The following is a 14,915-nucleotide window of genomic DNA, read 5'->3' on the forward strand; positions in this document are numbered from 1 at the left end:
AAAGCGGGCGGGATGCCAGGCTTGCACTTCTGATTTGGCTGCAAATTCTCGGTTCCCACACTCTGCTCTCAGCTTTGGCCATTTGCAAGAACAACTCACAGAACTCAGGGGAAATGCTGCGCTTACCATCACACTTCATTATAGAGGGTGCAAGTGAACAGCCTGCCCGTGACGAGGGACACGGGGCGAGATCAGAAGACTCCCGAGCACACAATTGGAGTACACTACCCTCCTGGCACACGGGTGGGTAGATCCCAGAACTCCTCATCTGGAGGTTTTTATGGAGGTTTCATTACACAGACATGATTGATTAAATCACTGGCCATCGGTGATGAACTCTCGCCCTTCTCCCCTTCTCAGAGGTTTAGGAGTGGGCCCCAAAGTGCCAGTCTTCGAACAAGGACTTGATCTTTCTCACCACCACCCCTCACCCTGAAGCTCACCGCCCCTAGGAGCTCACCAAAAGTCGTCTCGTCTGCAAAGATTCAGGCTGAATGGTTGAAAGAAGCTTCTCGTGGATGAACAAAGACACTCCTAGGACTTCCCTGGTGGTCCAGGGGCTAAGACCCCGCTTCCCCAGGGCAGGGGGCCCAGGCTGGACCCCTGGTCGGGGAACTAGATCCCCCCCGTGAAACCAAAGATTCTGCATGCTGCGGCCAGGACCGGTGCAGCCAAACCAAAACAAAAGAGGTGATCCCGTCTCCCATACACTCAGGGAATTCCAAGAGTTTCAGGGGCTCTGTCCAGGAATCTTGGACAAAAAAACAGATATTTATTTCCTTTTATACCACCCAGGTGCTATAGCATTAAGCTTAGAAGGCTCTGCGAGACCCCCTCCAAACCAACTTTCCCACAGTAAAATAAAGGGAGGCTCATTCCCTTCTTACGTCCAGGAACCCTGCAGCTCATTTAGTGGTCATTTCAACTTTGTTCCATAAACATTTCCCATAAGCTAGCTGTGAATGTCGGTCACTGCAGGGATAGTGGACATGACCTCAAGCTAGCCCATGTCACAGGCTGACATTTCTATGGTACACTGAAGGGCTCTGGCCCTGCTCTACCCCATCAATCCTATTAACTATCTTACAAAGGAGGGCCCATTCTACAGATGAGGAGACTGAGGCTTGGACAAGTTAAGGAAAGCCAAGGCTGCATGCTAGAGTGCTGTGGAGATGTGATTTGCACTCAGCTCTGTCTGACTCCAGAGTTCAAGTCCTTCACTCTGCACCACTCTGCCTCCAAATCATCAAAAGAAAGCAGACTGCTGTGGAAGGGACCACAGGCGTGGGATTAACAGTCAGCGGCGATCCCAAATAACGTAAGAGAACACTGCAATACGGTACAACATAATGTAGCGATGGCCCTGATCTGAGACCCTCACAGTGAGCGTCTCGGATCCTCTGACTGGCGTTTCCAGTCATTGGTGACATTATGGATGCAACTACAGAAAATTTCATATATTCAAAACAAAATTTAAAAAATTTTTTTTTAATTTCTGTCCGTGCCATGCAGCATGTTGGATCCTCCTCAACCAGGGACTGAACCTGTGCCCCCTACTTTGGGAGCACAGATTCTTAACCACGGGGCCACCAGGGAAGTCCAAAACAAATTTTTCCCCCTTTCCATTATAATTTAATATTGCGTCCTTATACTTCTTACACTTCTTCTTGCTTTTCAAAAATTTTTTAAAAGGTAAAGTTTCATTCAAAATAAAACTGAGCTGAATTTTACTTTTGCAGACACTTTCTTAATAAATCAAGAGATTAACTAGTTGTATGAGATTTATATTCATTGTTGGGCTCTGGAGTACTTTATTATTTTATTATTCTCAATTAAAATTCTGCATTGCTACTTTGACTATTTTTATTAAGTCCTACTTGCAAAACTTAATAAAAAGCAAAATATAGTTCCTAGCATGTATAATATAGAGTGTAGAAATTAGAAACGTTTATGCAGTAAACATTTACTTTTCTCCAAAATTTGCATAATCAATTTAGCAAGTTCCTGCTGTTTGGTGCATGCGCATAGAAAGATCTATTCTTTCTTGGTATAGTCAACATAATCCTTACAAAGAATGCGGTTAGGATGGTTATTTCCTAGGTAATGCTATCTCTTATAGTAAAAATCACAACTTCTGAGACTGCAGGAGTATTGGGATTTAAAAGTTATTTAACAATAAATATCTAGGGACACCCCAAGTATTCTTTCAGGCTATAAAGTGTTCAGTTGCTTCATAAGAACAAAACAAATGGTCTTCTTTATGGAATATTTGCTAGATTAAAGGATTCCTTTTTCCTTACTTCAGTTTCATGTGAGATGTGAATCTCTATTTTTAGCCAGGGAACCACATGGACATCAGTGGTCCATCCAGAATGGTTGGGCGTCTAAAGACTTGAGATAAATACAAATACATCTGAGTGGCCCTATAGCCGACCTTACTAAAATGAAGTTGGCTTTTATAAAAATAGAAACAAAAATTAATATCAGTGGTTTAGCAGTGAAAGAAGAAGACGATAGCAAATTTTCCCTGGGAAGGCTGCCCCAGGGCGCTGAGGAGGTGAGCTCAGCGAGTGAGCTCGCCCCGCTGATGCCGAGGAGGCTGCCTGTGAGGGCTGACGCCACCCTCCCTTCAGCTATCGCAGGCCCTGATTACAGAAAAACCTCCTGATTCAGGGTCGGCAAATCTGAAATTTGAGATGCTACATGGCACTGTCACATGTAAAGGCTGAGGGTCTGAGCAAGTCCATTGTCCAGTCTCCTCATCTCACAGATGGTGTCAATGAGAAACTGGCTTTCCAGGTGGGGCCAGTGGTAAAGAACCCGTCTGCCAACGCAGGAGACACAAGAGACGCACATTCAATCCCTGGGTCAGGAAGATCCCCTGTGCGAGGAATGGCAACCCGCTCCGATGTTTTTGCCAGGAGAATCCCAGGACAGAGGAGCCTGGCGGGCTATGGTCCATGGGGTTGCAAGAGGGTCAGACACGACTTAGACACTAAACAAGAACCAACAAAGAAGAAGAAACGGAGGTTTGGAGAACTTTCAGGAATTTGAGCATGGTCAATGAACTGGTAAATGCTGAAAGGTGGGGATCAGATCTGGACCTGGAAACGCATACCTCTAAATCCCCGTTCATAAGACCACCTCGGGCCAACTGCATGCGGCAGGTCAGCCTGTGCCCTGAACACCCCAGAGGTGGGCAGCATGGCAGTCGTGCCCGGGACCGTGGGAATGCAGCCACGGCAAACAGTTGTCTAAGAGGGACTGCAAGACACGGGGGAGGCTCACACGCCGCCAGAACACCAGATAACAATCTGACCACACTAGTTCGCCCTCCGCCGAGCATTCCTCCACATCTGCACAGCCTGGTCCACTTGTTCTTTCTCACAGTAAACACACTACGTGCCTTCATAAACCTCAGCGGCCACTCAAACAGTAAAACAGTGACTTTGCTCTAATAGAGCTTATAGGGAAGTGGTGGTTGAAGTTGAAAACACTTTAGTTCTTGCCTGAAAAAGTCAAGAAACTTCCTTGTGGTTTGTAGACACTAGCTGTGCGTGAATTTAGGATTTTTCCTCTAAAGTATTAGAATCGTTGCTCAGAAGACCCAGGACAGTGACCACTAACTGGACCTTGTGAATTTTTTCTCATTTACCCGAAGGCTTGGAAATGAACGCTCAGAAATGGGAGGCAGAGACAGAAGAGGATATTTCTGAAGCATGCTCCACGGAGGAGAAAGAGAGCGTGGTTCCGGGTTCTTCACAGTTGCATTTTAGGGGGCAAATGAGTGGTTTCAACAGGTACAGAGGCTTAGAAATCACCGAAGCAGACATCGGAGGCATGAAAGTTCATGGAGTGTGTGAGAGCCGTGAGGTTAACGCAGCCAAAGCAGTGTGTGTGTGTGTGTGTGTGTGTGCGCGTGTGTGTGTGTATGTACACGTGGGTGTTCACCCACATCCAGACGTGTACACACGTGGGGTCATCAGGCAGTGCTGGCTGATGGCACAAAAACAGTAATGGGAGCAGCTGAGCTCAGGCGTTCACTGCAAAGGCTCACACGACACGCTGTTTGGGAAGGAGCTGCTTAGAAGGCTGGTGGGGAAGAAGCCCTCAGACATAGACTAGTTCTGCATTTTAAACAGCCCCAGCCCTGGGGGGTAGAGGTAAGCTTTTCTATCTTAACTGAGGTTTAAATAAAGAGGCTAGTAGAGGCTTTTCCAGTTATGCTAATATCTGATGCTAATTATCACGACAGCCTTAGTTTTAAACCTGATCTTTCTGCCCTTCTGCAGTCATCATTCATAAGCTGACTGAAATATAGAGAAGCTTCACAACTTTCATTGCCAAATACATATATATATATGTTTCAATTTTTAAAGTTCTTCTATTACAAAATTAAGATCACTTTTATTGTGAATTTTTAATAGAAAAAGAATTTTCCCCTAAACATATCCATGTTATTAACTTCCACAGAGAGAATTTTGTGATATTCAGTGGTTATCTCTGGACTAGAGGTTGGTAGACAGTTTCTATCCAATAGCAAATATTTTAAGCTTTGCAGGCCCTACGGTCTCCATCATACCAACTCAAAGGTTGTAGCAAGAAAACAGCCAGAAACAACATGCAAATAAGTGAGTGTGGTTGTGTTTCGATAACATTTTATTTAGAAAACAAGGCAGAAGCAGATTTGGTCCTTGGGCCACAGATCGCTGACTCCTGCTCTAGACCAACAGTTTTCTTTATAATCAGGAAACGCTTCACCCATTTTTGTAACCGGTCAATTTTGCTTGTCTTACTGTTCCGTTTTCTCTGTACTGACCATCTGGATTAGCCTTGTTATGCGTATTTATGCAGTCATCACTTCCTCCACTCCTGGATTAGTACTGTGTAGCTTAGAAAGCACTCAGAAGAGGGGTTCCTTCTCTGTCCAGCGGTTAAGAATCCACCTGCCAATACAGGGGACACGGATCCAAACCTTGGTCTAGGAAGATCCCACGTGCCGCGAAGCAGCTAAGCCGGTGAGCGGCAACCGCTGAGCCCACGGGCCACAGCTTCTGAAGCCCGCGCACCCTAGAGCCCTGCTCTGCACGGAGAGGCCGCCGCGGTGAGAAGCCCTCGGACCAAAGGAAGAGCAGCCCCCGCTCACTGCAACGAGAGAAAGTCCGCACAGCAATGGGCTCTGTGCGGAGTTCAAAAAATAATTAATCTCTAAAAAGAGCGTTCAAAAGAGTAGTTTTTACCATTTTACTTTCATTTTTAACAAGACACTTACAGAGTTCCTTTAGCTCATGAGAGTCTTTGTAGAAAGTGTGGGTAGGTGTCCACACTCACGACCCCCTGTGGGGCCAAGTCCACAGAGAGACGGTCTGGCCAGCCTTGGCTTTGTATTTTAAGATTTTGTTGAAAGCTTGACTAGGAATTTTCTCTGCACTTTTCAGTTAAAGGGCCACAATCCCATTATTCTACTCTAAAAATATTCTTAATCGGATAAGCCAAGAATATGGTAGCCATTTACCTTATAGAAGCAAGAGAATTCATGTCTCAGAGTCAAAAATATCTCGCCCATTATCTTGTAATAACCTGTAACAGAGTATAATTTGCAGAAAATGTTAAGTCACTATGGTTCACACCTGAGCCTAATACAACATTGCGAATCAACTACACGTCAATTTTCCTAAAAAGTGTCTCAGATATTGGTAGGCCCCAGTTATCTGTAGACCTCTTGAAGTAAAAGAAAATGAGATGGGCACTTTATGGATGCGAAATTAGGCACAAGAGTGAGTTTTACTCTAGCTGAGAAAAGAAATCTCAACAAATAATAGCTTTTAAACTCCTAAAAACTCAGAAATACTATACTCATTTTATTTCAGATTACTTTCAGGATTTCCACTAAGATACTTCCTTCCAATCATATTTAAAATTTTTGGCTGGTTAATAATTATGGAAAAATATTTTAACCAAAAATTTTAAAATGCCCAAAAGCGATTCAAATTGCCCTTGCATTGTATATTGTGTATTTGACACGTGTTACCGAATTATTCTCAGTGTACGAGTTTTTTTCTAACCCTTTATTTTAAAATAATTTTAGAGTCACAGGAAGTCACCAGAGTTTTGTTGCCGGGACTTTTTTTGACCATTCTCACTTGTTTCTTTAGACCCCTCTGCTGGGCTGGTGGTGATTCTGCTGCTTCATCTGGAACCACCGAACTTCAGCAAGACAAGACGCGTCAGAAATTTTTGACTCATCCCAACTCAAATGCACTGGGATACGCAAAAAAGCTGCAGCTCCGCACATAATCGTATGTGTCTCCAGCACTACCTGCAAGCACGCGGAGTCACACAGACTTGGTTTCAAGACAGTCCCAGAAAATAATGAAGTTGCAGCAGAAGAGGCGGCCTTCATTCATTGCGCACAAAGCCCCGCGCACTTAGAGAAACGCGCGATCATGCAGGCGCAGTGCTTGGGCTTGAAAGGGGCCTCGAAGCTTTCAGCTTCCTCTGCTTCATGGGAAGCCCACCTCTGACCTTCGAAGTCACTTAGTTTAGGCCTCACATCAATCATGCGTCCCCAGTGGTTAGCCAGCCTCTGCACAAACATCCCCTGTGACATCGAGCTTATTAACCTCCCAAGGCAACCCAGTCCACTTTCAGACAGTGTATTAGTCAGGGTTCTCCAGGGAACAGAGCCAGTGTATGTGGAAAGTGAAAGTGAAGTTGCTCAGTTGTGTCCGACTCTTTGCAACCCCATGGACTGTAGCCTCCCAGGTTCCTCTGTCCATGGGATTTTCCAAGCAATAGTACTGGAGTGGATTGCCATTTCCTTCTCCAGGGGATCTTCCCGACCCAGGGATCAAACCCGGTCTCCTGCATTGTAGACAGACGCTTTACCATCTAAGCCACCATACATACTCGGCTTGCAGAGGATGGAGGTCAAGAAGTCCTGTGACCTGCTGTCTGTACACTGGGGACCCAGGAGAGTGGCAGTGTGATTCCCTCTGAGTCTGAAGGCTGGGGACCCAGGAGCAAGGTAGGAAGGATGACTCCACTCAGTTGGAGAGTGTGAACCCGCCCTCCGTCTGCCTTTTTGTTCATTCCAGATTCACGATGGATCAGTTAATGCCCACTCACCTTGGTTTGGGCGTCTCCTATACTTGGTCTACTGATTCAGATGTGAATCTCTTCTGCAGACACCGTCACAGACACACCCAGAAATAATGTTTAAACAAATATCTGGTACCCTGTGACCCAAACAAGCTGACATATAAAATTATCATCACGGGCTTGAGTTATTATAGAATTCTTCCTTATGCCAAACTAAAACCCACCTCCTAATATCCATTAGCTAGAAGGTGATGGCAGCCCACTCCAGTACTCTTGCCTGGAAAATCCCATGGACAGAGGAGCCTGGTGGGCTGCAGTCCATGGGGTCGCGAAGAGTTGGACATGACTGAGAGACTTCCCTTTCACTTTTCACTTTCATGCATTGGAGAAGGAAATGGCAACCCACTCCAGTATTCTTGCCTGGAGAATCCCAAGGGCGGGGGAGCCTGGTGGGCTGCCGTCTATGGGGTCGCACAGAGTCGGACAAAACTGAAGTGACTTAGCAGCTTAGCAACTTAGCAGTGGTCCTAAGTCTTCCCTGCTGGCCATCCACGTATTTGACGACTTGTGCGTGTCATCCACTGTCTTAACTTGAGAGTCCTACTGACTCAAAGAACACGAGCTTGAACAAACTGGGATTTTGTGAAGGACAGGAAAGCCGGGCATTCTGAAATCTACGGGGTTACAAAGAGTCAGACACAACTTAGTGACTGAACAAGAGAGAAGCTGACCGTGTTACAAAAGCTTGCTTCGGTGCAAACAGTTTATTTGGGAGCTGCTCCTAGGAACCACCAGTAAGGGAGCAGGGAGTTAAGCCAATGGAGTGTCTGTTATCAGCTACTTACCTTCTGAGCAACCTGGGCTCGTTCCTTCCGGGAGACTCTGGAAGTCAGGGTAGAACCTGGGCCTCAGAGTTATCCCATCTAAAGGGTGAGGGAGCTGGGGATTTATACACTAACCCCGGGCAGTTATTACCTGAGGGCTATTCTTGAGAGAGGTTAGACTCCAGCTTCCAGAGAAAGCTCTTAAACAGGGCGATGCCTAGGCTGCCAGGTGGACCCCAGCCAGCCTGCCCGCCCCTACCGGAGGGGACATGGAGGCGTGCTCTCCAGGCCGTGCTGCCCTGCGGCCTCCGAGGATTCTGCACACCGCACAGCTAGGGTCTCTTCAGTCCTATTCCGTCAGGTGGTCTTGGTTTTGCCATTTTTTTTTTCTTCTTAGAACTGAACACAACACTCCCTGTATGGTCCCTCCCTCATTCACCCAATTCCTAGTCCCAGAAAGAAACATGCCCAACACAGAATAGGCATCATCATTAATCGAAGATGAAAGAAAACATAGTCAGGTTCAGTCATGGAAGCAGCTGAAATAGCATCTAAGCGAATTCGGTGACAGTGGGGTAGGCCTGCTGTGGTCCTGGGCCAGAGTGTCCACCGAGGTTCCTGAATGGCTTTACTAGAACCGTCTCCGAGTAAGCCAACTGGGAAATTCTATTTCCTTTAGAAATTCCAGACTCGCTCTCTCCTAGTCCCCTGTTGCTGGTCTTTAGTGCTCTGCTGTATATGCAAAGAGAGCTCAGCCTGAGACTAAATTATGGAGAAGGCATGAAAATCGTTTATGCTGGAGAATCAAACAGTAAGCTCTTTGCCGCAGAGTGACAGCATTCTTCCCGATGATTCATTGCCGCAGCAGTTTCAAAATATATTCACACTTCTTTGCTGCTCCTGTCTTCAGAAAGTGGGTCCTAATTTCCCTCCACTTGAGTGTGGGCTGTACTTTGGTTCTAACAAAGAGAGAGGAAGCAACCACAGGAGATTCCTGATGGGAGGTCCTAAAGCAGTTTATAGCTTCCTCGAGGTCACTCTTTTACGAAGATGAGGGAGCCGTGTGGTAAAGGCGAGAGAACAGTCCTCTGGAGATTGTGCCTGGCAAGAACCTGAAGCCTCCAGCCGAGAAGAGCAGTGGGAATGAGTCATCTTGAAAGCAGGTCATCCGGTCCAGGTCAAACCTGCAGATGACTGCAGCTCTGGTTGACTTCTTGGCAGCAACCTCATGAGAGGTCCTGACCAGATCCATGAGCTAAGCCACACCTGGGCTCCTGACTCTGAGAAACTGTGCTGCGGCTGCGGCTGCTAAGTCGCTTCAGTCGTGTCCGACTCTGTGCAACCCCACAGACGACAGCCCACCAGGCTCTCCCATCCCTGGGATTCTCCAGGCAAGAACAATGGAGCGGGTTGCCATTTCCTTCTCCAATGCATGAAAGTGGAAAGTGAAAGTGAAGTTGCTCAGTTGTGTCCCACTGTTCAGGACCCCATGGACTGCAGAAACTGTCAGACCACGTATATTTGAATTTTCTTTTTTAAGCTACTATGTTTTGGGGTGATTTGACTCACAGTAATAGATAACCAATACTTGCAGAATGCATACATGGCTAACCGGTCTTGTTAGACAATGAAAAATTATCAGCTTTTTAGCTATAAGTGACAGGATTCTTGAACCATGAACTTGAATACATGAACTGTGAACATCCAGATGTTCAAGCTGGATTTAGAAAAAGCAGAGGAACCAGAAATTAAATTGCCAACATCCGCTGGATCATCAAAAAAGCAAAAGAGTTCCAGAAAAACATCTATTTCTGCTTTATTGACTATGCCAAAGCCTTTGACTGTGTGGATCACAACAAACTGTGGAAAATTCTGAAAGAGATAGGAATACTAGACCACCTGACCTGCCTCTTGAGAAATCTGTATGCAGGTCAGGAAGCAACAGTTAGAACTGGACATGGAACAAAAGACTGGTCCCAAATAGGAAAAGGAGTACATCAAGGCTGTATATTGTCACTCTGCTTATTTAACTTACATGCAGAGTAAATCATGAGAAACACTGGGCTGGATGAAGCACAAGCTGGAATCAAGATTGCCGGGAGAAATATCAATAACCTCATATATGCAGATGACACCACCCTTGTGGCAAAAAGGTAAGAAGAACTAAAGAGATTCTCGATTGAAGTGAAAGAAGAGAGTGAAAAAGCTGGCTTAAAACTCGACATGCAGAAAACTAAGATCATGGCATCCAGTCCCATCACTTTATGGCAAATGGATGGGGAAACAGTGGAAACAGTGTCAGACTTTATTTTTTGGGGCTCCAAAATCACTGCAGATGGTGATTGCAGCCATGAAATTAAAAGACGCTTATTCCTTGAAAGGAAAGTTATGACCAAGCTAGACAGCATATTAAAAAGCAAAGACATTACTTTGCCAGCAAAGGTCCATCTAGTCAAGGCTATGGTTTTTCCAGTGGTCATGTATGGATGTGAGAGTTGGACTATAAAGAAAGCTGAGTGCCAAAGAATTGATGCTTTTGAACTGTGGTGGTGGAGAAGATTCTTGAGAGTCCCTTGGACTGCAAGGAGATCCAACCAGTCCATTCTAAAGGAGATCAGTCCTGCGTGTTCATTGGAAGGACTGATGTTGAAGCTGAACCTCCAATACTTTGGCCATCTGATGCGAAGAGCTGACTCATTTGGAAAGCCCCTGATGCTGGGAAAGATTGAAGGCAGGAGGAGAAGGGGACGACAGAGGATGAGCTGGTTGGATGGCATCACCAACTCAACGGACATGAGTTTGGGTGGGCTCTGGGAGGTAGTGACGGACAGGGAGGCCTGGTGTGGTGTGGCCCACGGGGTCGCAAAGAGTCGGACACGACTGAGCGACTGAACTGAACTGAACGGACAGGATTCTTTCTTGTGATCCATTGTTATGAAATCTCCATTTTCCTCCAGTTCTTAATGAAATTTTAAATCATTTATCAATCACTTTCCATGACCACTTCTTGAATTGCACACGTTTTTGCCTATCTCACCTCCCTCCCCTCGAATCTCAGTAACGTTAATGTGGTCGAAGATCGCCAAGCTGCGCTGTGCGTGCGGTCACTAAGTTGAGTCCAGGTCCTTTGTAACACCATGGACTGTAGCCACCAGGCTCCTCTGTCCATGGGATTCTCCAGGCAATGCTGGAGAAGTTGCCACTTCCTTCTCCAGGAGATCTTTCCAACCCAGGGGTGGAACCCGAGTCTCCTGCGTTGCAGATTCTTTACCACTGAGCCAGCTAGGAGGCCCCAGAGCTACGCTGCCAGGACAGAAGTCCCGTCAGTGGCTGGCCTCCGCCACCTTGCCCTGAGGCACACAGAATAAATTTCTTACTTGGAGTGGAGCAGAATCAGTGGGCATCAAAAAGGCTTTATTTCGATATGTTCTATCAATTATCTTTTTATCTTTCTTTTCCTCATCTCTTTCCCAATTTTATAATCTTAACATCTGAAACTCTCAATCTGATTTTGACCTAGCCCATAAAAATGCCTTCCTGACTTTGGTGCCTTGTGAGCAAAACAGTCAAACAACCCAGCCAGCCCATGGACTCTGGACAATTAGTGTTTCAGCAGAGTATTTCTACGTAAGGCAAGGGCTCCCTGTCCTTCCAGACTGCCACGGGGGAGTGATAAGACATAGATGGGGGCTCCCTGTCCTTCCCCTCGCCATGGGGAGTGATAAGACATAGATGGGGGCTCCCTGTCCTTCCCCTCGCCATGGGGAGTGATAAGACATAGATGGGGGCTCCCTGTCCTTCCCCTCGCCATGGGGAGTGATAAGACATAGATGGGGGCTCCCTGTCCTTCCCCTCGCCATGGGGAGTGATAAGACATAGATGGGGGCTCCCTGTCCTTCCCCTCGCCATGGGGAGTGATAAGACATAGATGGGGGCTCCCTGTCCTTCCCCTCGCCATGGGGAGTGATAAGACGTAGATGGGGGCTGGGAAAAGAACCCGACTATCCTCTGTGATCCTGCTTCTCTGACCAGAGCCAACAGGCTTCCCTTTGTGGTGGGTTGAACTCACTTTGGTTTTTTATCCCCAAACAGCTGCAATTGCGAGTCATTGCTTGCCAGAGCTTATATTTCTCATACCTGTTCAAACATCTATGAGTGAGAAAAAGCTGATGAAAGCGAAAGGATACTCCACTGTCCTCAAATTACAGGTGACGAAAGAAACGAATTCGTACTGATATCAGAATAGGATCAGGCACACTTTTTTCCCTACAGTTATGTCAGAACTCGAGAGTGAAGCAGAATGCTGGCTGTGGGTGTATTGCTCCATATTCTTTAAAAGAAGAGGTGTGCATGGTTAGGAACTTCCAAGTCTCTTAGAGCATGGCTCCCCACAGTCAGTGCACTGTAATTATCCTTCAGAAGAAATGCATGTTCTACCTGGTAATCAAAATTCTCGGGGTGAGTCAGTGAAGTCATGAGTATCTCAGCTGGTGGGTTTGCACCTCTGATCTTAGCCACTCAGTTCAGGCAGTTCAGTCGCTCAGTCGTGTCTGACTCTGCGACCCCATGAATCGCAGCACGCCAGGCCTCCCTGTCCATCGCCGACTCCTGGAGTCTACTCAAACTCATGTCCATTGAGTTGGTGATGCCATCCAGCCTTCTCATCCTCTGTCGTCCCCTTCTCCTCCTGCCCCCAATCCCTCCCAGCATCAGGGTCTTTTCCAATGAGTCAACTCTTCACATCAGGTGGCCAGAGTATTGGAGTTTCAGCTTCAGCATCAGTCCTTCCAATGAACACCCACACTCAGCTGCCCAAAAGCCCAGACGCCACTGTCCCAGAGCCCACTTTGAGTCTCTTCCATCTGTGTGCTTTTACCTTTGGGTCTTTCTTACCTTCTCAATTCATACCTTAAATTGAGATTTCATAAGCCAAGCCAAATTGGTGCATTTCAAAGGTTTATTCTAATCTCTTCCATTGTTCTGTAATTATGAGTTGGGTCCAAGCAATTCAGAATTGTGTGCCAACCCTGAAGTTATTCCAAATTGCTTATTTTGGGAATTAGTATTAGAAAGTCTGGCACACAGTAGGCATACAATAAATGTTTATGGAATCCTGGTGTATATATACATGTATTTTTTTAAAATCTGAGATGAAATCTACTTTGAATAGACGGTAGAAGCAAGATGCCCCTGGCACATGGCAGATTGACTCGAAGTGTCTGTGACACGAGGGAACACTGGACAGGATTCCTGGAAGAGGCATGCTCGCTCAGCTTCCTTATTATCATGTCAGCTCCCACTCTTCATTGATTTTCTCAAACATCCAAAGACATTAGAATGAATTATAGAGGCTTACAGTTATTTAGTCCATGAGGATATAGAATTCAGGAATCTATCCAAGACTTGTCACTACCTGAGCTAGAAGGGCCTTTAAAATATGCTTTGATGGACTCGAGTGCTAGTATGATAGACTGGCCCTAAGGGTTTTCTTTTGATAAAATGAAAGAGAAAGAAGAAGATGGAGGAAAAAGGGGGAGAAGTGAGAGAGAAGGGGGTCATCCAACCCCAAAACTCAGCATATTCATATGAGCATATAAGACCAAAAAGATGCAGTGTCAAAATTAAATTTGAAAAATTCCATCCTAATTTCATGGATGAGGAATCCTCTCCTCTGCCCCCGTAAGATGAAGGCTTCCTGTCTCCTTATTCTGGTGGGGGAAGAAAATGAGAAAGATTGATGAAGGCACCTCTCTTTCAAAAGTCCTCTCTTTGAGTTCAGAGCAAGGAAAATTACCACCAAGCAAGTCCATCCATCACGGTCCTGCCTCTTGCCTCCTTTCTATCTTTCTTCCACTTTCTAGATTACTAACTTCTCAGTGACCTTGTTTTTGCTCCCTGTCCGATGGTGAGCATGTTTATAATACTTAATATCTGTTATATCCATAGATGCTGGTACTTTAGGACTTAATATTTGCCATATACATAAGAACTCAAAGAATTCATGGATATTCATTTGGTGTCCCAAGCTGTTTCAGAAATGAGAGTAAGGAAAGTGAGGCTTAGAAAATCAAAAGGATAATTGCTATCTTGAGTGAAAACTTGAGGGCTTCATCTGGATGTGGGGCCTTCAGCACATTCCATCACCAGCTGCATGACTGTGGGCAAGGGTGTCCGTCAGTGTGAGTCAGGTTATGCTGCGGTAACACAGAGCCCCCAGAACTCAATGGATTATAACAATTCAGCTTTACTTCCCTGAATTCCCACATCCATCACAGGGTGGTCACAGCTCGGTGACAGAGGGGAAAGAGGGTACACGCGGCAGATAACACGCTGGCTCCAAACTCTCCCTGAGAAGCGGCCCCTGCCGTCTCCACGCACAGGCCGACGGCCAGAGCAAGTCCAGTGACTCGTCAGTGGGGCAGCACAGTCTTCTCACCAGGAGAGGCAGCAGGTCCTGTCAACGTAATACAATCGACCCCAGTGAGAGACCTCACTTGCTCAGCTGTGAAAAGTTGGGTCTAAGGTACCCCCCAGATAAAACTGATAAGGTTCAGAATACTATTTGGCAATAAGGTAGGGCAGTACTGTCATTATTATTCATATCTGCCCACTATGCCAACACTCTAAATTCAATGATTCCTCATAAAAGCAACAGAAAAAGTTAGGAAAGGCTTCTTGTTCAGTCACGCTTGGCCCAGCTTTTCTGGAAGATGCTTCCCAGCAACAACCAATACAGGAGCCCCTCCCTTACCCATAGTTTTACTTTCCAGAGTTTCAGTTACCTACAGGCAACTGTGGTCCAAAAATGTGAAAAGGAAAATTCCAGAAATAAACAAATTGTCATTTTTAACTTGCACGCCCTTCCGAGGAACTGACGTGAGCTCTGGTTGTACCATTCTGTCCCGCCCAGAACAAGAGTCATCCATTTGTCCAGCACGTCCCTCCATTAGATACTTAGCAGCCACCCTGATTATCAGAGGGACTGTCAAG

General features: G+C 46.1%; 1 long non-coding RNA gene across 2 annotated transcripts in view; it reads right to left on the reverse strand.

The window, feature by feature from the left end:
- Positions 1 to 4,628: 4,628 nt before the first annotated feature.
- The window catches only part of LOC138428421 (uncharacterized), a 75,480-nt gene continuing 65,193 nt past the window's right edge, over positions 4,629 to 14,915 (reverse strand). Inside the window, exons 2-3 of one of the 2 annotated variants that reach the window (XR_011252441.1) lie at positions 5,516 to 5,580; positions 4,629 to 5,179 (exon numbers count right to left, since the gene is read on the reverse strand). This is a non-coding gene — a long non-coding RNA (uncharacterized lncRNA). The remainder of the gene's footprint in view (positions 5,180 to 5,515; positions 5,581 to 14,915) is intronic. The other variant, XR_011252442.1, reaches the window with a different exon arrangement.

This window comes from Ovis canadensis, chromosome 23, assembly GCF_042477335.2.
Source record: "Ovis canadensis isolate MfBH-ARS-UI-01 breed Bighorn chromosome 23, ARS-UI_OviCan_v2, whole genome shotgun sequence".
Lineage (NCBI taxonomy): Eukaryota > Metazoa > Chordata > Mammalia > Artiodactyla > Bovidae > Ovis > Ovis canadensis.